General features: G+C 40.2%; 1 long non-coding RNA gene across 4 annotated transcripts; it reads left to right on the plus strand.

Moving 5' to 3' along the window:
* The first annotated feature begins 5,619 nt into the window (after nt 1-5,619).
* On the plus strand, nt 5,620-17,155 carry LOC138918664 (uncharacterized). 4 transcript variants are annotated; one of them, XR_011428268.1, is made up of 5 exons: nt 5,632-5,669; nt 6,169-6,283; nt 6,871-6,936; nt 7,440-7,607; nt 16,877-17,155. It is a non-coding gene; the product is annotated as an uncharacterized lncRNA (long non-coding RNA). The 4 variants fall into 4 exon arrangements; XR_011428270.1 differs by having other exon boundaries at nt 5,661-5,837; XR_011428267.1 differs by lacking the exon at nt 16,877-17,155 and having other exon boundaries at nt 5,620-5,669; nt 7,440-7,930.
* Nucleotides 17,156-25,263: the final 8,108 nt, after the last annotated feature.

Genomic DNA, 25,263 nt, shown 5'->3' on the forward strand with positions numbered 1-25,263 from the left:
GAATATGTCAGTGAGAACAGAAGCTAAATAAATGCCTAGAGACAAGAGCCATGAGGGAGAGTCTAGACCAGGGATCAGGAAACTGCAAAGAGCCAAACAGGTTTTGTGGACCACACAGTTTCTGTTGCAACTATTCAACTCTGCCATTGTAGCCAAAAGAGGCCACAGACAACAGTAAGTGAATGAGCATAACTGTGTTCCAATAAAGCTTTATTTACAAAAGCGGATGGCAGGCCCTATTTGGCCCACAGGCTGAAGTTTGACAATTCCTGGTCTAGACCATTAGGTAGGGCCATGGTAGTTCATGGCAGGCAGAAGTGATGAGAAATCAAGAAATATGTAGTAAAGGGAAAATACTGATGGTAGAGAGAAAGAATTGGTAGTTAATGACAGGAAGTACTAGTGGACAGTGAAACAGTCTTGGGGAAGGTGGCCGACTCAAATTAATGGCAGGTACTAGTGAAGATCCACGAAATCCTGCTGAGGGTTCCTGAAGGTTGATTTGGATCTAGTTCCAGTTCTCTTGGGGACTGCTCTTCTGAGAATTGTGGGAGATCTCTGTCTCCTTTTTTGGCCCTAAATAAAATTCAGTGAGTTAAATATATTAACTCCACTTTACAAACAAGAGAACTTAGGTTCAGAGAGGTTAAGTGTTTGCCCAGTCACCCGACTGGTAAGTACCAGTCAGAATAGACACCTAGGTCTTCTGACTCTTAATTCCAGATTGTGTTCCACTGTACCCAAAATCAACAGTTTAGCGCATTTAGAAAGTTGCTACTTAACAAAGCTCTGGGATCTAGGAAGCAAAGATTGCTTTTTGTAAGATAACCATCTATTCATTTGTAAACTTTAAACATCTTCCATAAGGCATACAACTCTGTGCTTTGAATGGAAATTCTGGTACCAAATCTCCCCTGTGATAAATAATCTCCAAAAACAACCACCGTCAGTTCCTCTTTTCCCTGTAGGCACATTCTGCTCCTTATACCAGGAGGTGAAGTCCATTTCCTCTTCTCTTGAATCTGGGCTTCCCTTTTGGCTTCCTTTAACCAATGGGATGTAGAAGTGACATTCTGAGGATTTGAGCCCACGCCTTAAGAGAATTCACAACTTCTGTTCCCTCCTCTTTGACTCCAACCATTATGCTGTTGAGCAAGTCTGGACTAGACACCTGAGCGACCTGAAGAGAAACCCTGGAGGATGAGAAGTCATTTTGGATGTTCCAACCCCTTCTGAGCTCAGATGCATGAGAGATTCCAAGTGAGACCAGCAGGACTACCCGGTCAGAACTCCCCTGAGCTCCAGTCAACTCACAGAATCATGAGAAACGATAAAGTGTTGTTATTTTAAGCCATTGTGTTTTGGGGGTAGGTTATCATGCTGCAATGGATAAGATACCCCATTCTCACTTGAAAAATTGAAATGAATGTAAACTAAATCTAAATAGGAAGTATTTTCCAGAGAATGTTATACAGGGTTTATTTCATGTTCCTTAGAGCTTTTGTTTATTTTGTTTTGTTGAAAAAAGAAGTTTGATAAAAACAGAGTTAAACAAAGTTAAACAGGTTTCCAATGTAGGACTTTGCAGACCTTTTCTCCAATATCGTATTATGAACATTTTCAAACATCCAGAAAAGTTGAAAGAATTACCAAGTGAACACGCATGTACCTACCACCTAGAGTCTATAATTAACAATTTACTATATTTGCTTTATCACCTTTCTATCTATCTATCATCTATCTATATATCTTTATTCATCAAATCCTTTTGTTTTTTTCAAAACTTTTTCTTTGTCTTTTGTTTTTGGATTTTTGATTATCATGTGTCTTGGCATAGATTTCTTTGTCCAGTCATTACAAGCATATTCTCATTTATGTCCCAGAGCACAGTTACAATAGCTGCTTTATAATCTTTGTCTACTAATACCAACATCTGGATCATTTTGAGATGAGTTCCCACTGATTGCCTTTTCTCTTGAATCTGAGCTCCATTTAGTTATTTCTTTGTATGTCTACTAATTTTTATTGTATCCTGGACATTATGAATGGTTGAAGAAACTCTGGGTTTGAATACTCTCAAAAGAGTATTTACTTTTTGTTTTAATAGTCACTTAACTTGGTCAGACTTAAACTGTAAACTCTATTTGCCCGGCAGCAAGCAGCAGCTGAAATCTCCACTCAGTTCTTTTAGATTTGGATGGGTTGCTTGGAGTCTGCCCCATGAGTGTGTAGTTCAGGGTCAGCCAGAGATGTGAGTAGAGTTTATGGGCAGAATTTAGGGATTTCCCTTATGGGCTTTCTTCTTTGTAGGATTCTCCCCTCACTTTCAAGCTGCTGTAGTCACACTGAATTTTGTCCTCTGGTTCTTTAAGCCAGTAAAACTGAGAATTTTCTATTGAGTTTTAGCCTCTTTGCTGTCCAGAGTCCAGGGCCTTCTCCCAGTAAAAACACTTAAAAATGGAAACTTATCCAGTGCCATTCCTTTCTTCCAAATCTAGGCTCTACTTCAATTTCTGCCTGCTTTTCATTGCTTTCCAGTGTCTTCAGTAGTTTTTCAAAAATATTTTTTCCAGAATTTTTAATTGTTATCTGTAGAAGGGTTTGTCGAATAGAACCTACTCCTCCATTACCAGAAGCCAGAACTTTGTAACTCCTTTAACTGCTAATATGTAACATGAATCTCCAAGATAGAGAATATAATACACAGTATTTTACTAAGTGACTTTGACCAGAAAGCTTTTTTTTCTTTTTTAATGGAACAGCTGCAGAATGACTGCTTTGCTTTGGGAAAAGCTGATCAAAGGACAGCCTCAAGGTGCCCTTACAACTTCTCACCAAGTACAGACCTGGCTTATTATCCACTTAGCTTTAATGCTTACCTAATTAAATGCTGTAGAAAACACACCTGCTTTAAATACCGTGCAATTAAAGGTGAGAGTTTGACCTTCATTAAAAGATAAAGATGATAAGGGAGTGATTGTGATCTCCACTTAAAAATGTTTGAGTGTGGAGCCAGCCCTGATGGCCTAATGATTAAAGTTCTGCACTCTCACTGCTTCAATGGCCCGAGTTCGCTTCCCCGGTGCAGAACCACACTACCCATCTGTCGGTTGCCATGCTGTGACAGCAGCTCACATAGAAGAACTAGAAGGATTTATAACTAGTATATACAACCATGCACTGGGGCTTTGGGAGAAAAAAAAAAGAGGAAGATTGGCAACAGATGTTAGCTCAGGGCGAATCCTTTCTTGCAAAGTTAAAAAAAATAATAATAATTTGAGCGTCTAGGTTTGCGCTACTGGACCAGAGAACAGTTCTGAATATGAGGTTGTATTCTGGCAGCTTGACACTTTGAGATGGTAATATAGACAAAATAAATATAAATAAAGATAGGTGCAGGAAGCAATATGCATCACGTGAAGGCAAAGGCGGCTTTTACATGGACTCTGAAAGGCATCTACTACCGACCAATTCAGTACTTTGTCCAAGTGAGCAATCCATTTGCATTTTCACAACTTTTTACCTTTAAATTTTAAACTGTAAAACAATTGGAAAAAACAGTATAATAAACACACATACCCTTCAACAAATTCAACAATTATTTACGTTTGCATTTAGCACATTCACTTTCTCTCTCTCACTCCCTCCCTGACACCGTTTTTAAGGTAAGTTGCAGGCATGATAAGACATCACCCATAGATGCTTCAGCATCTCCTAGGAATAAATTAATTGAATAGCATCTAATATCCACTTGAGGAAAGTATATAGATCTTGTCCCAGATGATGTCTTTGGGATAAGTTAATTTTCCTCTTTAGTACAGAAATCATATCCCTTTTCAGAAAAGAGATGGTAAAATACAAGAGGGAAGGAGAGGGAAAAAAGAAGGAAAAGATCTTGTGAAGCTAATATTGGTTACTAATTTACACTAGTCCTGAAAGTACTATTGTATAGCACAGGATGCAATACAATGCTATTCTAGTATACTACACATCGTTGGTTTAGCAAATTAACTGCTCTAAGTAGTGGTTCCCTGCTAGGCTTAGGACCAATCTCTGCCCTCAAATAGTTTACAGGATGGTCAGGATCTTGTAAAACAGACCCAAATATCATGTACCTTCTCTACCTTGTTAAATTCAGCACCTCCTATAAAACCCAGACCAGGCATCACCTAGAAAAACCCTCTCTGGCTCCTGCTGCTTCTCCTTTGCCCCTGGTCCCACCTTGCCTTGGTCTGGGTGGAGTGTTTCTCCTCAGGGCATTCAAAGAACTGGGTTCCTGCCACTAGTCCATCTTATCAGACTGTACCTGTTGCTCATTGGCGCTCCCTCCCTGATTTCTTTAAGTGTTGGGGAGTTGGAATTTGCTCCTCCAGGCTTATGGCAGGACCAGATAGATATTTGTGGACTGTTTATGAAGGGTTAATCAACAAGATAGGCAGAGTACGATAGCAAGAGAGAGGGTCAGTGGTGGAAAAGAGAACCAGTGTGGGGCAGCAGACCTGGCGGGAGCTGCCCCACTGTGGCTGGACAGTAGGGATTGTTGGCTTGACCCTAGACTGAATTAAATCTCCTTTCCCGGCTCACTGGCATTTTTTCCTAGTCTCTCCCCTCCCTAGTTTCTCAGTGCCCTAACCCTACCATTTCTCTCTCATCGAAACCATTCACATTATCTGGAAAAACGCCTCTGGAGCTACAGGCCTAGCCTAGTGCAGCAGCGGCCTCCGTTTGCTCCCGCCATTTGAGCAACCAGCTAGCCTGTCTCTCTACCCTTTACATTTTTTCCAGTCGGCTGGCCAGTTACTCTGTCCTTAGCCAGCACCTTAGAAATCTGGAGATATCTAAGGCATTTCTCCTTTCAGACAGTCTGTTCAGCTTTTTAGGTAGCCCTCTTAGACAAGACCTAAGATGACTTTTCTCTATGTGCCTCCCCTGGGTTTATATCTCTTCTTTAGAGAGATGTGGACTTTCTTGCATGATAATCAGATGCATGAAGAACATGAAGAACTCTTGGAGCCCAGAGAATAAGTCTTTAATTAGAGAACGTTAGGCTTTAGGGAGCTACAAAAGAGGAGGAGGAAGCACAAGCTGAAAAGGGCTCCCCTCACTCACCACAGAGGGACCACCCATTTTGAGGACAGGCAAATTTGGGTGGAGAGGATGCTGGAGAAGTGAAGTGTATTGGGTCCCACAATCTGCCAACCTCTGTTCATATTGGAGGTAGCCCAACATGCTCATCTATATGGCAAATCTGGATAAGAGTATACTCGTTTTTTGTCGAAAAGACAAAGAACTCCTATAAAATTACCCAAAGCCTGTTCATTCAGATCTTACTACAGTGAGGGAGCCAGCTACCACCACTTTCCTCTGGTAGGGACTTGAAGGTATGTGAAAGGAGAGTGAGGGTCATAGAGTGAAAGGAGGAAGTCTTACGCCAGTCTTTGATTGCCGAGTGTTCTATCAGGGTGGGAGTCCTGGAAGTGGGGGAGGCTTTCTGATTGACTCTGAAGTCCCTTTGGCAGTCTTTGATTGGTTCATTCTCTACTGCTACATAACTGGGAGCTTTCCAGGCTGGGGGGGGGGGGGGGGGGCGGAGTGTATGTTTCAACCGGAAGGATATCTGTTTCAACCGGAAGGCTATCCGGTCGTCAGCCTCGGGATCAGAATCTCGCGTAAGCAGCTCCTCCGTTTGGTTAATGTTACAGCAGATTATTCTGAAGTCTAGCCCAAATAAATATTTTATATGTACTTATATCAATTGGTATGAATCTATCACATTGAAACTAGACTGAGACTTGTCACCAATTTCCTTGTTGAGAATGAAGGTGAAAAGGAAAAATGTAAGCATTGGATAAATGTTGAATGGGATAAGGTCTGAGGTTCCTCTAAAGTTAAGATTCTGAGGCGATTTCTTGGATAGGCCCCTATTCTGTAGCTCAGGGGCTGAAGGGACTCTGAAGTTGGACTGGATGAACTCCAGAGGACAGCCCCCAGCTCAGCTGTGGCACAAACAGGCAGGTCGTGGTCCTGGGGACACTGAGACCTCTTTCCTCCCTGACTGCGGCCCAGCTGGGGTGAAGGCAGAGAGAGCTGGAAGCATCCTTGCCCTTCCCAGACTCATCCAGCTCCCCTCCTCTTCTATCAGAGTTCATGTTTCCCTCATATCTCTAGCTAGGTGGTCTTGGAGCAGACTGTGGAAGATTCTGGGCCCAGTGAACTCACCTGGAACACTCAGTGAAGGAAGGAAAGTGAAGGAGAGCAGAGGCAAGGGGAATAGTGACAACTTGTAAGTGTGACTTTGTTTACCCAAGAGGGTGCAAAAGTACAAACGTAGCTCAAGTGTGTGCAAGAGTGTGTGGTGATTATGATTCAGGTCCCATGGGATAGAAAAATCATCTCTTTCTTACCTAGCCTTCCACTCCCATTCTCTCTATCTCTGTCTGTCTGTCTATCTGTCTGTCTGTCTGTCTCTCTCACACACACACACACACACCCATCCCTCCCTAACATGCAGTTTGCCAGTTTAAATCAGCATGAAAAACTGGATACATGTTTCTTTGCCTCATTAAAAACACTTTTTAAAAATTCTATATCCAATCTCGAAAATTATATTAAATCTGTAAAGTTGTTCTCCTCGTCCCCTGCCCAATTCCCAGATTCCCGACATTCCCAACTACAAATACTTGATTGATTTCAAGAAGGAAACTCACAAGACCTGCAGGTTGTGAAAATCCTTATTCTTCCTTACGGAGAACTAGGAGAGGGGCCCTGACGATCAGGCGGTCAGGTTCCGTTTTCCTTTGGAGCTCTAGCGGATGCTCGCTCCCAGGGGCAGCCCAATGCACACTGTCACTCTCTCTCTCTTATTTCCAGAGCACGGGATTGCAAGCGGGATGAAAGTGGAGACTGAGAATCACTACTACAGTGGCGATCTGAATGGCAAGTCATCTTTAAAGATTTCTTGTCTTTGGAAACAGTGTCCAATAGAGAATGGATAAATACAATGTCATACTGCAAAAAAATTATGTCGTCAAAAATTGTGTTGTAGATGAGTATTTCACAATATGGAAAGATGTTCATAAAATATTAAGTAAAGTAAACGTATATAAAACAATGTATAAATGTGAATGTGCATGCATATATGTGCATATATACGCAACTGAAAGCATACATGCCAATTGGTTAATTAGTTAATAATGGTTGTCTTTGGGGTAGAGTAGAACAATGGGGATTTTAAATTTCCCTCTTTCTGTTTTTTTGGATTTCCTGTAATTAACACGTATTACTTTTATACTGAGGAAAACATTACAAGCACTTAAAAAACATGTATTATCAGAAATCCATCTGCCTGGTTGACATCATCCAAATCTTTGTTTAGTCAAATTTAATAAGAAATCAAAGACAATATTTTAAAACCAAAATAAATGCTTTCTTAACACCAGGAAAGAGGAACCAAAGCATTTGCCAAGAGCCCAACTTGATCAGACACCGACTGGCCTGAGAAACCACTTGCTTTGCCGCGCTGTTGGTCCCCAGATCCCCAGAGGCAGAAACATTCACAAGTCTTCCAAAGGTGATGCAAATTACTGGAAACTGGGCCACGTAGAATGGTAAGAACTGGATAAGACAGGAAGATCCGGATTCTTTAAGAACTCTACGATGGTCAGGAATGTAGCCTTGGACAAGTCACTCTCTATCCTCTACAAAAACAGGCCCTTTCTTATTCACTCGCCAGTTCAATTTTTGAGGCACTCCTGTGTCCATAGGCACTGTTCATAGGTACTGCCCTAGGCTCATGATAGAATGCTATGAGTCTATGTTATTTTACAGACTTGCATCCAATTTAATATATACCATCATTTCTGTCCTTCAGCACAGAATTATCCAGAATTCTCAAAGCTTAAGAGTAGAATAAACCGGTGCTGGCCCCACAGCTGAGTGGTTAAGTTCGTGCGCTCCGCTTCGGCGGCCCAGGGTTTCACTGGTTCAGATTCTGGGCAAGGACATGGCACTGCTCATCAAGCCATGCTGAGGCGGTGTCCCATGTGCCACAACTAAAATATACAACTATGTACTGGGGGACTTTGGGGAGAAGAAGAAAAAAAAAATTTAAAAGAAAAAAAAGAGTAGAGTAAACCTTTTGTAATCTAGATAATGAAGGCTCCGGAAAGGAGAGGCTTTGTAAGGTTGACAAAAGAGACGAATCTAGGATAAGAGATAAACTGAGTAAAGAGTTAGAGACGGACCAAAGTGGAATCCACCCGACTCAGAAGAGCTTGGGGGCAGGGGGCAAAGGGGAGAAACCCTGAGCAAAAGCAATGGGGAAAATCACAGATCGTGGTGGTAAATTCCCAAGCACAATAATCTCAACACCTTATTTTCCTCATTGTACAATGCACAGCATTCATTATTCTTTTCAGGCAATAACAATCTGTGCTGAACAATGTTTATGTGTTTGCTGTCACTGCAAGAGAGGGAGCGATTAAGCTAAACATCTTTGTTCTTGAAGATCTAATACTGTACATAATGGTTAAGATCATAGGTTTTGATGAATATGGGGAACATGAGCCAAAATCAATAAAGACTGGTGTATTGTTCCAGAAAAGCTCCACAGACTGTGCACGACCATAAAGGACACAATAGGGTTAGGCAAAGTTATTTTTATACTTCTCCGAAGATATTTAGATACGCTGCTGGGCACAGCAGTCTGTTTTGGTTTTAGCATTTTGATTGTTTTTCCTCATTGCACAACAATTTTGGGCAATTGCTTCTTTTCCTCATTGCACAACAATGTGCTTACCAAGAAAATTCAAAAAGCTATCAGTAATAAACCAATTATTTAAACCAATAAGCAACTGGAAAACAAACTAGTTGGAACATAAGCACACAGGACATGCACTCACATTCAAAGACATACACACGCAGGCACAGATAAATCTAAGGAAAAGAAATACAAGGTATTCATTAAGGAAGATTGACTACTAATCAGAAATCTAACTATGAGATCAAAAATACCTTTGGGCAAAAGTTGGTGAACACATTCTTTATGAGAGCCCAGACAGCCAAATGTCATTTTATTTAAAGAGCTCCCCTGTGCTCAGTTATCTTAGCTAAATATGAGGCTAATAAGGTAAACGTGCATTGTATGTCAAACTAGAGGGTGCTTGATAGAAATAAAGAACCTGGTTAGCTGCTTTGTCACAACTGAAGATACTTCTGGCCATTATGACAGTTTGAGTTATTAAATGAACATTAATGGCAAAATAAACTCATTTTCTTTATACAAAAAAATAATAAAGTTCCTTTATTATTTTCATAACCCATATGGCTGATGGGTTCTCTTACTTGTGTTAAGAAGATAGGAAAGTTCAATTAAGATCATATTAATGTTTACTCTTTGGCATCCAGAAATGTGCCATTTGAAGATTTTGGCAGATATTACATGCATGGACAAGTGCTCTGTATATGTTCTAACATTACTAGAGTATTTTGTGTGTGCAAAGACCTAGCAGAAAACTTCTGCCCTTACCTCTCTCTCCTTCACACGTCTACAACTCTGCTTTCCTAAGGAAAATGTTGTAGCATTGTAATGCTTTATGAGTTGTATGTTACATATTATATATTTAAATATGTAAAGTATACTTTATGGTCCAAAGCCTTATCACTTACTAATTGTAAGACCTTCAGCAGGTCAGTCTCTCTAAAGTACAGCTTCTGCATCCCTAAAATGGAGCTAAGAGTATCTTTTTATCAGTGATTAAAAAAAAAAAATTTTTTTTGAAGATTGGCCCTGAGCTAAGATCTATTGCCAATCTTTTTTTTCTTTCTCTTCTTCTTCTTCTCCCCAAAGCCCCCAAGTCCATAGTTGTATATTCTAGTTGTAGGTCCTTCTAATTCTGCTATGTGGGATGCCGCCTCAGCATGGCTTGATGAGCAGTGCTAGGTCTATGCCCAGGATCCAAACTGGTGAAACCCTGGGCCATCAAAGTGGAGCATGCGAACTTAACCGCTTGGCCATGGGGCTGGCCCCTAATTTTTTATTTTATTTTATTGAGGTCACAATCTTTTACAACATTGTGAAATTCCAGTTGTACATTATTATTTGTCAGTCACCATATATGTGCCCCTTTACCCCTTATGTGCACCCCCAACCCACTTCCCCTCTGGTAACCAATAATCTGCTCTTTTCATCCATGTGTTTGTTATCTTCCACATATGAGTGAAGTCATACTGTGTTTGTCTTTCTCTGTCTGGCTTATTATGCTTAGTATAATACCCTCAAGGTCCATCCATGTTGTTGCAAATGGGATGATTTTGCCTTTTTTATGGCTGACTAGTATTCCATTGTGTGTCACATCACATCTTCTTTATCCATTCATCAGTTGGTGGGCACTTAGGTTGCTTCTGTGTCTCGGCTATTGTGAATAATGCTGCGATGAATGTAGGGGTACATAAGTCTCTTTGAATTGTTGATTTCAAATTCTTTGGATAAATACCCAGTAGTGGAATAACTGGGTGGTATGGTATTTCTATTTTTAATTTTTTGAGAAATCTCCATACTGTTTTCCATAGTTGCTGCACCAGTTTGCATTCCCACCATCAGAGTATGAGGGTTCTGTTTTCTCCACATCCTCTCTAACATTTGTTATTTTTTGTCTTGGTGATTATAGCCATTCTAACAGGTGTAAGGTGATATCTCATTGTAGTTTTGATTTGCATTTCCCTGATGATTAGTGATGTTGGATATCTTTTCATCTGCCTAGTGGCCATCTGTATATCTTCTTTGGAAAAATGTCTGTTCATATCCTCTGCCCATTTTTTGATCAGGTTGTTTGTTTTTTTGTTGTTGAGTTGTATGAGTTCTTTATATATTTTGGAGATTAACCCCTTGTCAGATATATGATTTGCAAATATTTTCTCCCAGTTGGTGAGTTGTCTTTTCATTTTGTTCATGATTTCCTTTGCCTTCCAGAAGCTCTTTAGTCTGATGAAGTCCTATTTGTTTATTTTTTCTTTTGTTGCCCTTGCCTGAGTAGACGTGGTATTCAAAAAGATCTTTCTAAGACCAATGTCAAAGAGTGTACTGCCTGTATTTTCTTCTAGAAGCTTTATGGTTTCACGTCTTACCTTCAAGTATTTAATCCATTTTGAATTAAATTTTGTATATGGTGAAAGATAATGATCTACTTTCACTCTTTTGCATGTGGCTGTCCAGATTTCCTGACACCATTTGTTGAAGAGACTTCCCTTGTATGTTCTTAGCTCCTTTGTTGAAGATCAGCTGTCCATAGATGTGTGGTTTTATTTCTGGGCTTGCAATTCTGTTCTATTGATCCCTGTGTCTGTTTTTGTACTAGTACCATACTGTTTTATACTATAACTTTGTAATATATTTTGAAGTCAGGAATTGTGATGCCTCCAGCTTTATTTTTTTTCTCAGGATTGCTTTAGCTATTTGCAGTCTTTTGTGCCACATAGGAATTTTAGGATTCTTTGTTCTATTTCTGTGAAGAATGTCATTGGAATTCTGATTGGGATTGCATTGAATCTGTAGCTTGCTTTAGGTAGTATGGGCATTTTAACCTATGTTTATTCTTCCAATCCATGTGCATGGAATATCTTTCTATTTCTTTATGTCATCATGAATTTCTTTCAATAATGTCTTATAATTTTCACTGTATAGGTCTCTCATCTCCTTAGTTAAATTTATTCCTAGATATTTTGTTCTTTTTGTTGTGGTTGTAAATGGCATTATATTCTTGAGTTTTCTTTCTGTTAGTTCATTATTAGAGTGTAGAAGTGCAACTGATTTTTATAAGTTGATTTTGTCCACTGCAACTTTGCTATAGTTGTTGATTATTTCTAATAGTTTTCCAATGGGTTCTTTAGAGTTTTCTATATATATAATCATGTCATCTGCAAACAGTGAGAGTTTCACTTCTTCCTTGCCCATTTGGATACCTTTTATTTCTTTTTCTTGTCTAATTACTCTGGCCAAAACCTCCAGTACTATGTTCAATAAGAGTGGTGAGAGTGGGCACCCTTGTCTTGTTCCTCTTCTCAGAGGGATGGCTTTCAGTTTTCCCCCATTGAGTATGATATTGGCAGTGGGTTTGTCATATATGGTCCTTATGATGTTGAGGTACTTTCCTTCTGTACCCATTTTATTGAGAATTTTTATCCTAAATTGATGTTGGATCTTGTCAAATGCTTTCTCTGCATCTGTTGAGATGATCATGTGATTTTTGTTCCTTGTTTGTTAATGTGGTGTGTCACATTGATTGATTTGTGGATGTTGAACCATCCCTGAATCCCTGGTATAAATCCCACTTGATCGTGGTGTATGATCCTTTTAATGTATTACTATATTCGGTTTGCCAATAATTTTTTGAGGATTTTTGCATCTATGTTCATCAGCAATATTGGCCTGTAATTTCCCTTCTTTGTGTTGTCCTTGTCTGGCTTTGGGATCAGGGTGATGTTGGCCTCATAAAATGTGTTAGGAAGTGTTCCAACTTCTTCAATTTTTTGGAATAATTTGAGAAGGATAGATATTAAATCTTCTTTGATTGTTTGGTAGAATTCTCTGCCATCTGGGTAGGCTTCTCACCATCTGTGCCTGGACTTTTATTTTTCAGGAGGTTTTTGATTACTGTTTCAGTCTCTTTACTTGTGATTGATCTATTCAGATTCTGTATTTCTTTTTGATTCAGCTTTGGGAGATTGTATCAGTCTAAGAATTTATCTATTTCTTCTAGATTGCCCAATTTCTTGGCATATAGTTTTTCATAATATTTGCTATAATCCTTTGTATTTCTGTGGTATCCATTGTAATTTTTCCTCTTTCACTACTAATTTTATTTATTTGAGCCTTCTCTCGTTTTTTCTTAGTGAGTCTGGCTAACGATTTGTCAATTTTGTTTATCTTCTCAAAGAACCAACTCTTAGTTTCATTGATCCTTTCAACTGGTTTTTTTTTTTTGGTTTCAATTTCATCTATTTCTGCTGTAATTTTTATTATTTCCCTCCTTCTGCTGACTCTGGGCTTTGTTCTTCTTTTTCTAGTTCTCTTAGGTGTATTTTAAGGTTGCTCATTTGAGATTTTTCGTATTTGTTAAGGTGGGCCTGTATTGCTATGAATTTCCTTCTTAGGACTGCTTTTGCTGCATCCCATATGATTTGGTATGGTGTATTTTTATCTTCATTTGTCTCCAGATATTTTTTGATTTCTCCTTTTATTTCTTCAATGATCCATTGGTTGTTCAGTAACATGTTGTTTAGTCTCCACATATTTGTCACTTTCCCAACATTTTTCTTGTAGTTTATTTCTAGTTTCATATCATTATGATCAGAAAAGATGCTTGATATGATTTCAGTCTTCATAAATATATTGAGATTTGCCTTATTTCCCAACATATGGTCTATCTTTGAGAATGTTCCACGTGCACTTGAGAAGAATGTGTATTCTGCTGATTTTGGATGGAATGTTCTATATATCTATTAACTCCATCTGTTCTAGTTTTTCATTTAGTTCCACTATTTCCTTGTTGATTTTCTGTCTGGATGATCTATCCATTGATGTAAATAGGATGTTAAGGTCCCCTACTATTATTGTGTTGCTGTTAATATCCTCTATTAGGTCAATTAATAGTTGCTTTATGTACTTTGGTGCTCCTGTGTTAGGTGTATATGTATTTATAAGTGTTATGTCCTCTTGGTGAAGTGTCCCTTTTATCATCATATACTGTCTCTCTTTGTCTCTCATTGCCTTTTTTTTTTTATCTTGAGGCCTACTTTGTCTGATATAAGTACAGCAGCACCTGCTATCTTTTGTTTGCCGTTAGTTTGGAGTATCATCTTCCATCCCTTCACTATAATCCTGTGTTTGTCTTTAGAGCTGAGATGTGTTTCATGGAGGCAGCATATTGTGGGGTCTTGTTTTTTAATCCATCCAGCTACTCCATCTTTTTTTTTTTTTTTTTGGTGAGGAAGATTGTCCCTGAGCTAACATCTGTGCCAGTCTTCCTCTATTCTGTATGTGGGATCTGCCACAGCATGGCTTGATGAGTGGTGTGTATGTTTGTGCCTCGGATCTGAGCCTGAGAACCCTGAGCCACCAAAGCAGAGCACGCAAAGTTAATCACTATGCCCCTGAGCCAGCACCCACTGTGTGTCTTTCAATTAGAGAATTCAATCCATTTACATTTAGAGTGGTTACTGATATATGAGGGCTTAATGCTGCCATTTTATCACTTGTTTCCCAGTTGTTCTGTATTTTCCTTGTTTCTTGTCTCATGTATTTTAGACTGCTAATTCAGTTTGGTGACTCTCTATGATGGTTTTCTTAATTTTCTCTTTATTTATCATTTGTGTCTTTGTTCTAATTTTTTGTTTAGTGGTTACCACGAGGTTTGTACAAAAGATCACATAGATGAGATAATTTTCTAATAGCCTCTTATTTTCTCAATCTAAGCAGACTCCATCCCTTTCCTCTTCCCCATCTAAGTTATTGTTGTCACAACTTATTCCATTTTGTGTTATGAGTTTGTGGTTAAAATTAAGTGATTATATTTATTCTTGATGTTTTTCTTCCCTTTATCTTTTTTTGAGGGGGTGAGGAAGATTGGCCCTGAGCCTTCATCCATTGACAAACTTCTTCTTTTTGCTTGAGAAAGTCTGTCCCTGAGCTAACAGCTGTGGCAATCTTCCTCTGTTTTGTATGTGGGACACTGCCACAGCATGGCTTCATGAGCAGTGTATAGGTTCCTGCCTGGGATCTGAACCTGTGAACCCCATGCTGCTGAAGTGGAGTGTGTGCACTTAACTCTATGCCACTAGGCCAGTCCCTCCTTCCCTTTATCTTTAATGTTATAACTAAGTGTCTGCTAACCTGTTTTGATAGAGAGTTGCAATTTTCTGATTTTGTCTGCCTATTTATCTCCTTGTTCAAGGCTTTGTAAACCCTTTCTCTTTTTTCCAGGTGTGAGGGCCTTCCTGATCATTTCTTGTAGGGGGAGTCTTGTGGCAATGAACTCCCTCAGCTTTTGTTTATCTGGGAAAGTTTTTATTTCTCCATCATATCTGAAGGATATTTTCACTGGATAGAGCATTCTTGGCTGAAAGTTTTGTCTTTCAGAATTTTGAATATATTATTTCACTCTCTCCTAGCCTGTAAGGTTTCTGCTGAGAAATCCACTGAAAGCCTAATAGTGGTTTCTCTGTAGATTATTTTCTTCTGCCTTGCTGCCCTTAATATTTTTCCTGTGTAATTGACTTTTGCCAGATTTACTACTATACGCCTTGGAGAAGGTATTTTTACATTGATGTAATTAGGAGTTCTATTAGCTTCTTCCTTTACAAGTAATTCCAGTTCCTTCCCCAGGTTTGGGAAATTCTCAGCTATTATTTCTTTGAACAAGCTCTCTGCTCCTTTTTGCCTCTCTTCTCCCTCTTGAACACCTATAATTCTTATGTTGCATTTCCTAATTGAATCAGATATTTCTTAGAGAATTTCTTCGTTTCTTTTTAGTCTTAGTTCTCTCTCCTCCCCCATCTGAAGCATTTTTATATTTCTGTGCTCTAATTTGCTAATTCTTTCCTCCATAACATCAGCTCTATTATTTAAGGACTCCAGATATTTCTCTGTGTTGTCCATCTCCAACATTTCTGATTGGTTTTTCTTTATAGTTTCAATCTCTTTTTGAAGAATTCCCTCTGTTCATTAATTCTATTCCTGATTTCATTGAACTGTCTTTCTGAGTTTTCTTGTAACTCATTAAGTTTTTTTATGATAGCTATTTTGAATTTTCTGTCATTTAGATTGTAAATTTCTGTATCTTCAGGGTTGATTTCTGGATGTTTGTCTTCTTCCTTCTGGTCTGGAGTATTAATATACCTTTTCATACTATTTGATGGGGTGGATTTGTGCCTTTGCATAGTGATAATATGTGGTTGCAGATTCCACTGCCACTACTGGGGACAGACAGGAGCTGTGTATTCTGAATCCCCTATGATTCCTGGCAGCTGTGCCTGCCTGAGCCTGGCTTGTTCCTTGGGACCACAGCAGAACTTTAGGCTCTCCCACTGAATGGGAAAGTGATCATAAAGGGGCTCAAAGCCGCCGCTGCCTGCTCCTACAGTCCCACCAAGGTGCGCTCCCACCTTTGAGGCTGCAGTGGTACTATAGGCACTCACAGTAGCTGGGAAGTCATTTTCCTGGGTGCACAGATCCACTGCTGCCTTTACCTAGGTCTCACCAGCCCTTGTGCTTGGTGGGCAGGGCCTCTCCACTGGGTTAGAGCCTGGGCCACTCCCTGGGACCATGGCAGCACTGTGAGCTCTCCCACCAGGCAGGAAAGCAATCACGTGGGGGCTCCGGGCTTCCATCACCTGTTCCTGCAGTCATGCTCATGCATCCTCCCACCCTCAGGGCTGCAGCAGTACTATGGGCACTCCAGCTGGGAGAGGAGTCGCACGCATGCACAGGGCTGCTGGGGGTTCAGAGAGGGCTCACCTATCTCCGCCACCTCCCCAGGGATAGTCCATCCACCTTCAGATGTATAGCTGTACAGGTCTCTCAGGCATCCTGTTGTGCTGTGTGGGTATCCTCTGTTGATCAATGAACGTCCATTTAGTTGTAGTTCAAAAGCCAAGAGGTAAAGGGAACAGCTCACTCTGTCATGTTGCTGACGTCACTCTCCATGGTTTTAAAACTGGTCCTCTAATTCTTTGATATTCTTCCCTTCAAAGGTGGAGTACAATTCTCCTCTCCTTAAATATGGGCCAGACTTAGTGACTCACTTTTAAAGAACAGAATGTGGCAGAAATCATACTATGTGACTTCTGAGACTAGGTTCCCCCTGGCTTTCTCTCTTGGAAGGCTTGCTCTTGGAACCCAACCACCTCACCATTTGGTGAAAAAGCCAAGGCGCCACATGGAAGTGTCACATGTAGGATTCCAAAAACAGTGCCAGATGAGCTCCCAGCTGACAGCCAACATCAGCCACCAGACGTGTGAGTGAGTTTTCAGATTATTCGAGCCCCCAATCTTCAAGCCACCTCAGCTGACACTGAGTAAAGCAGAGACATACTGTATCCTCCGAGTTCTTCCAAAATTGTAGATTAATGAGCAAATAGATGTTATTATTGTTTTAAGCCATTAAGTTTTGGAATGATTTGTTTGCAGCCACAGATAACCATAACAAAAGCCAAAAACATGTAGCAATGACTTCAGGACTGGGCAGCAGGCAGAATTTGGGAGTGTCTTCCAGAGACTGTTAGTGGAAGCTTCATGGTTCTTCAAGAAGTTATTGATAAGGGTTGACAAGAAAGTGAGGAGAATGTTATTGGGAGTTGTCACATATGGGGAGAAAGGTTAGCACTGTCTGCTGTGGTAACATGGAAGATGGAAAATATGCCAAATTAACTGAATGACCTATCTAAGGAGATTTTCAGGAAGAGCACTGAAGGTGCTGCCTGGTTATTCTCACTGACCATAGTAAAACGCAAGAGGAAAAGGGTAAGCTAAAGAAAGAACCATTAAATATATAGGAGCCAGGAATGCTGGGTTTGAAAATGATTTCTCCTTCCTCACCTCTCCACATGGCAAAAGAAATGACTTCCAGGTGAAGATCAAATCCAGAGCGGTGTCAGGAAAACACGGTCCAAAGGTGAAGCCAGGGGTGTGACCATACAATTCTTTTTAAGACCTCGGCAAGTTTTAAGGTGTTGCTTCTTAGACCCCACCCAGCATACGAAAGGCCTACAAATTGTAAGGATGTTATCACACAGCAGCTTTGGAGAGTCTAAGCTAGAGAAGAGCTACCCGAGATTTGTGGGTGTGGCTTTTGCCTAATGGAGTTGGTTATGAATTGATTCATAAGAAGCCTAAGTTTTTTTAAAGAATTATAATCAGCTTAGACTGAATGGTATACTCAGGCCTTTGGCTTCCCAGACTTGTAAGGACAGGAAGCAGCCTGAGAGAACTACTCAGCTGCAAAGATGGGCTACTTTTAGTGGAGAAAGAAGAATGACTCAAAGGGTGGAACCAAGAGCCCAGTGGGTGGAGCCAAAAGCTATGCTGAACAACATCCAGGTGGTAGGACTGAATCCTAATCAAGGAACTAGCAACACATGCTCAGGTGGACTTCAGAACTGCTGTGTACCAGTGAGTGCTGTGTGCCTCCTGTTTTCCCCCATTTTTAACAGAAGGGTTTATAGTGGTTATTCTGTAGTTGTCCTACCTCTGTATTTTGGGGGTGGTGGGAAGATGGCTTGTCTCTTGGTTCACAGGTCTTCAGATTGAGAGGGGCTGCACTCGGGAACAGTATCCAAGGGGCCTCAGCTGCTCCTGGACCTGATTTACATGTCCAGATCATGGACCTCAAGCCTGAGGCTATAGTAGATACAAAGTTTAAGGGGTCTAGAGAGAGGGGAGTAAGTATATGTTACATGTAGGGGAAAATGTAAAGAATTTATGTCCAGTGGGGTAATTGTGATAGTCTTAAAACTTGTCCACAAGTTACTTGAAATTCTTCTCAGCAAAAGGTGGAGCCTAATTCCCCTTCTCTTGAATAGTGGCTGGGCTCAATAACTTGCTTCTAACAAGCAGAAAGTGGCAGAAGCCATCCTGTATGATCTCTCAGATGAGATCACAAAAGAGGAGGCAGCTTTTGCCTCGTTTCTTTTCTCTTGGGGTGTTTGCCTTTGGAAGCCAGCCACCATTGTGGGAGGAAGCCAAGCAGCCCCGTGGAGCAGCCATGTGTAGGTGTTCTGGCCCCAGCCTCAACTAAGGCCCTGCTGACAACCAGCATCAACCAGCAACCTGTGAGTAAGAGTTTTCAGATGGTCCCACCCTCCAGTGTCCAGCCACCCCAGATGACACCACAGGGAAGCAAAGATAATCCGTCCTTGCCAAGCCCTGCTCGAATTACAAATTCATGAGAAAAATAAATGCCGTCATTGTTTTAAGGCACTAGGTTTTGGGATTGGTTTGTTATGCAGCAACAGGTAACCAGATGTTGATATGCAAATACCTACTAGAAATAGCTGCATATCTAAATAGAACCTGGAAACTGTTATAACATTTCATGCATTATTAATTACAATTACTTTATCATCCTCGGCTTCATCACTAACTCTGGGGCCTTTAGTAGGTCAGTCTCCTGAGCTTCAGTTTCTGCAAGTGTAAGATGGAAATGAAAATACTTGTCTTTTTATATAACAACAAGGAAAATGATGATATATTGTAGGTTCTAAAACTACATTCAAATGACTACAACTATAAAAATATGCAGATGAAAAACAGATAGAATAGGTTAGTGGGCTTAAAAGTAATTTTTCCTTCCATTTCCCAGACTTCTGTAAGATTATTTACTTTAGTAATCAAAACAATCTAAGTGTTTAAAAACTCCCTTTGTGCATTCCGAGCCCAAACCCAGGGATTGGGTCGGTGTTATTGCCTCTCGCTGACCTCCTTGCTGGTTAATCAGATAAAATGGCGTGGAAGAGAAACAGGGACAAAACAGCATCCTGTTCCTTCGAGTTTGGGGATCAATAGAGGATTGATTCCAGAGCCCAGATTTCCTGCCTCCCCAACCAGCGCATGCAGCATTCTGTTCCCCTGTAGCCTCTCAATACTAGCTAGTTTTCTCCTACATGGGCGAAGCATTAGAACCAATGCCACATGAAATGCCCTTTATTTAAATGACCAGAAGTCCTAGCTATCAGAGCTTAGTGGCCATATAAGCCAACGGTCAGGGGAGTTGGTCAAAATGCATGGAGTGGCAACCTGCCTCCACCACATATTTTCTGGGGTCCTAACAGCTGTAAGTAAGGGTCTTGGGAGGAGATCATCCTGGCTTACACAGGTGGGACCTAAATCCAAGACAAGTGTCCTTATAAGAGAAGAAGACACAGAGAGCAGAAGGCTATGTGAAGACGGAAGCAGAGATGAGAGTTGTGTAGCTACAAACCAAGGAACGTCTGGACCCACCAGAAGCTGGAAGAGGCAAGGAACAGATTCTCCCTGAGCGCTCCAGAGAGAGTACAGCCCTGCAGACACTTTGATTTCAGACTTCTGGCCCTCAGAAGCGTGAGAGAATAAATTTCTGTTGTTTTAAGCCATGAAGTTTGTGGTAATTTGTTATGGCAGCCCTAGGAGACTAATGTAATGGATGAATCCCACAATCATACCACTGAAGGAAAAAAAAATTCAAGTTACAGGAAAAAACTCATTTAAATAAAGTATTAAAAACAGATACTTTGTATGGTTTATGGATACATTTGTTTTGATAAAAGCATAAAGAAACAAATGGGAAAGATAAACACCAAATTTAGGGGCGTGGAAACTGCGAGGTGATGGGGAGGAAAGAGACACAATGAGGATACACAAAGGGCTTCGCTTGTGTTGATAATTTTGTGTTTCTCAAGCTGAGTGGTAGGGTCAAACATGATCATATTTTTATACCATTATGTAGGACTGAACTATTTCATAATAATTAAACTTAAAATTTAAAAGGAAAAAGAAAAAGGACCAGAAGGAGGGTTGAAGCACCTTGAAGATGGAGAACTTCTTTCCTGGATAACATGTGAGCTTTCAGATGTCAGCCAGAGCAACATGAGTCGGTGCATATGTATCTCCTGATACTTAATAAGCAGATGAAAATCACTTTGTTAATATTCAGCGTTCTGATGTCATTTATAAATAATTCCAATAGTAACCTTTTTCTTTGGAAAAACACCTGTACAGTGCCGACTCTGATTACTCCCTGTGGATATTGCTTAGCTAAAAATTAATATATCACACCTTCAAGAATGACAGACTGTGGGCTGGAATAAGAGAAAACAGTAATTTATATGATGGCGTAATTACTGGAGGATCCGGGTCGTATTTACTGATTTTCTTCTTCTTTGTTCTCAAGCCAACAAAATTATTGAGTCCACATTCCCAGAGTCCTTTATTATCCTTAATCTTAGGTTGTCCATCAAAAACAATACGGTTGTGGATTAATAAACACCGCAAACCGGTAATAACCTGCACAGGCCCTTCGTCTTTCGAGGTACTAAGGGAGCTCAGCTGAGGCATTACCAAAGCGCGACTGACTAGCCGGGCTGCGGGGCTCTCGCTCCCTTGGCGCGGCTGAGGCCGCCTCCCTGGCTGCACTACCTGGAATATCCACGAGGTGGCAGCAACTCCACGGCTGCCAACCAGTGGCCTCCAAGGGCAACCGAGGCCGCCATTGACTTCCTCATCACCCACAGGGAGGTTCTGGTTTCAAAGTCAGATTTGGTTGACTCGTTCAGTGCGGGATTTAGAGAAACATCGTGACCATCTTCAATTAAAAATTATTCAGGTTTAATCACAACTGACATAAAACAATAATTTGATATCTAGCATAAGCGGCCTCAAATTCTTTTTTTTTCTCTTTTTTTCGGTACACTTGATGGTGAAATGATTTATTATTTTAAAAACATGCCTATTTCCCAAAGTGCAGTAGGCATGTGAATAATTTTAAATAAGAAGACATATATTTATACTGTGAAGGTACAGAGGAAGTCAACATCTACAATATTCAGAGAAAGTCTTTCAAACAATTTACATTTATAAAGGGCAGAGTCATTTAACAGCAGGTAAATTACAGCTGGTTCCAATGGTCTCTTCTCATAGGGCACAACTGCTAAAATCCAGATACAAATGGGAAATGTCACATCAAGTCTCCAGTTTGCTTACTCTGTCTTATAGTGTCCAGGTTCGGAAGCTCTGAACCCTTTAGCATCTAAGCCCCTCAAAGGATGATTAGATAGTGGTCCTCAGAAATTTCTGAGCTGACATTGCCTCATTTTCAATAAAGAAAGACTCTTTCACATCCCTCAGATGTAAACATTCTAAGCATGCTTGAAATGTGTAAAGAAAAAGACAGAACCACAAACCAGAAAAATACCTTCTCTGAACGTAAATGTGGGACTCTAGAAACAATGTGTTAACATAAAGAGCACTGGCTTTAGAGTCCAGGAACACAGATTTGAGCCGTTTCCCTAAGGAACTGTGGCATCTGGGATGTCTCTTCTCTGTAACGGACTTAATACCTCTCTTACTGACCTCCTGGGTTACTCTGAGATTCAAATGGAACAAAGAATCTAGATGCTCAATAAATGTTGAATATTGTTGAATAAAATGATGGTGAGATGACTTTAAAAGTTGTACTTTAGAGGTCTGCCCAGTGGCACGGTGGTTAAGTGTGCATATTCTGCTTCTCTGTGGCCAGGGGTTCGCAGGTTCGGATCCCGCTTGGCAAAAAGCCATGCTGTGGTAGGCATCCCACATGTAAAGTAAAGGAAGATGGGCACGGATGTTAGCTCAGGGCCGGGCTTCCTCAGCAAAAAGAGGAGGATTGGCAGTAGTTAGCTCAGGGCTAATCTTCCTTAAAAAAAAAAAAGTTGTACTTTAATAAACAACCCAAAGTGTTTTGTAACTAAGATAGTGTAAATGGTTTTCAGAAATGAACTAACTATGAATATTTTTCCATGCATACTGAGCAGTGGTTCTCAACTCTGGGAAGCTTTTACAAATTCCCAGTGCCCAAGATTTTCGGGGTGGAAACCAGCCATCATTTTTGTATGGCTGTTTAGTTGTTTGGCTGGTTGTTTTAAGCTCCCCAGGTGATAATAACCCGCAGCCAGGAATGAGAACCGCTGCTCCAGTGTAAAAGTAAGTTAGTGTCATTGGCGAACATTGGCGATAATTGAATCAGAGTAGAAATGAGTTTCTAGATGAAAGAAATTTCTACTATTTACAGCCAGAAATACAAGGCTGTGTTTTGATCACTTTTCTTTATGACACTCTTCTTTTTCTCTTTGTACAAAAGAAATAGTGCTTGATGCAGAAAATGTGAAAAGCACAGTGAAAATAAAATTTTAAAAAAAGCCACTCTAAATCTGTAACCACTTTAACACAATGGGGCATGTGCTTGCAACTTTTTTTTCTTGTGTGTATATGTATATTATTTATTTATTTATTTGAGGAAGACTAGCCCTGAGCTAACATCTGCCAATCCTCCTCTTTTTGCTGAGGAAGACTGGCCCTGAGCTAGCATCTGTGCCCACCTTCCTCTACGTTATACATGGGATGCCTACTACAGCATGGCTTGACAAGCGGTGCCATGTTTGCACCCGGGATCCGAACCAGCGAACCCCAGGCCGCCAAAGCGGAATGTGTACACTTAACTGCTGCGCCACCGGGCCGGCCCCTATATGTATATTTTTAAAATGAAAATGGAATCAAGTCACATTTTGTAGCCAGCTTTGTTCTGGAGAATACACTGTGGACGTTTTCTCATGCCAGCAAACTTTCTTCTGTGACATGGTTTTTAATGGTTACTTTGCAGCTTTTAGATGCACCATAATTTCCTTAACTGATTTTTTGTTAACATTAGATTGTTTTCAATTATTCTGCTATAATAAAAATATTACAATGAATTCCTGTAATATGGTTTTTTGCACAAATTTCTGATAATTTTCTTTGAATAATTACCCCACCTTTCATTTACTCCTGATCGGTTTGGGCAGACTTTTAGACGAATCAATGAACAGGAAGATGAGCTTCTTGGAAGTAATGACAGCAATGACCTACCCCCCACATTCCAGAAGTGCCTCCACAACAGCTGGATCTCTTGGCTAATACTGACAGGTAGGGTAGCTCAAAATTAGCCAAATATTCAATCGATCAGTGGTTCTCAAAGTTTAACGTGCATATGAATCACAGTCAAATGCAGAGCTTGTCAAAAGCAGAGCTCAGATGGAGCTGGAGATTCTGATTGTCTAACAAGCTCGCAGGTGACGCTGATGCTGCTGATCAGCGGCCCACACTTGAGTAGCAAGGACCAAGATTCCATCCCCATGAGACTGAGTACGTCTGTGTCTCGTCTTTGGGCTTCCCAATTTGATAAAACAAAATGACTTCCATAAATAAAGAGGCAGAGTTGAAATGAATATCTACTTTCAACGATATGTTTATTTAAGTCAGTTCATTTGGACCTTGTTTTTGAAAGAAAAAAAATTTTTGCTCTTTATTTTTAGTGTTCTAATTTTCAGGTGACCATAGGCAACTTTTCTTTCAGTATAGTAATTATATAAAAGAGAAAATTCAAGGTTTTATAGCTGACACTGAGGATATATCACGGATCTCAAAAGTGAACAAAGCAGAAATACCCTTTCATCCATTCAGTATAGAAATCTTTCCACTTTCATGGGTGGCTTATCTTTGAAATCTGAAGTATAATGAACATGCTTAGTAATTGGTGCTATTTTCCAGGAAATATGACCCTTTTTTTTTTGGCCAGAAAAATATAAATAAACCTCACAGTTTTTGTTTTAATAACGTAATGTAATCCACTATCTATTTTGAATACGGACAACACTGGGCATTTAAACAAATGTTATTACAAAAGAACAATTCATGTTTGTTGTAGGAAACTGGACGTTAAAAAGTACTAACTAGGGGCTGGCCTGGTGGTGTAGTGGTTAAATTTGAGCACTCCACTTTGGTGGCCCAGGGTTTGCAGGTTCAGATCCTGGGTGTGGACCTAGACATCGATCATCCAGCCACATTGTGGTGGCATCCCACATGAAATAGAGGAAGATTGGCACAGATATTAGCTCGGCGACAATCTTCCTCAAGAAAAAAGGAAGATTGGCAACACATGGTAGCTCAGGCCCCAAATTCCTCACACACACACCAAAAAAAGTACAGAATAAAAATTACCCTAAATCCCATCACCCAGAGATAACCACTGATAATGACCTATTACTAGCATCCGGAAGCACCGCAGAAAATCAGGAAAATCCCTGTTTCCTCTCTGGTTCACAAAATCTACTTCCAGACACAAATCTTGCCCAGTTTTTCTGCTCCTTATCCTAGGAAGTAGGCATAGTAAGTCTGAGATACTCTTACAAGCTGTTTCTTCTTCGCATCCTTCATCAGTCGTATTAAATGTTTTATTTTGGGAAAATTACTATTAAATTATTTAAATTTTATAGTATTTATTTTCATAGTGAAATTATTCTATTTGTTTTTACACGTGGAAATTTAATTGTTTAATGATTTCTAGTCTTTTTCCAGCATCAGTTCAGCAACCTTCCTTAGAGAGTGGGCAGCCCACACAATGACAAGCAAATTAAATATATGAACTCTAATATGTATGTCAACTCATATAACTGTGTTCAGTCAGTAAAAATGCTATGCAGTACTGCAGAATAATCACTGGAACC

This window comes from Equus caballus, chromosome 18 (genome assembly GCF_041296265.1).
Source record: "Equus caballus isolate H_3958 breed thoroughbred chromosome 18, TB-T2T, whole genome shotgun sequence".
In the NCBI taxonomy this organism is placed as follows: Eukaryota; Metazoa; Chordata; class Mammalia; order Perissodactyla; family Equidae; genus Equus; species Equus caballus.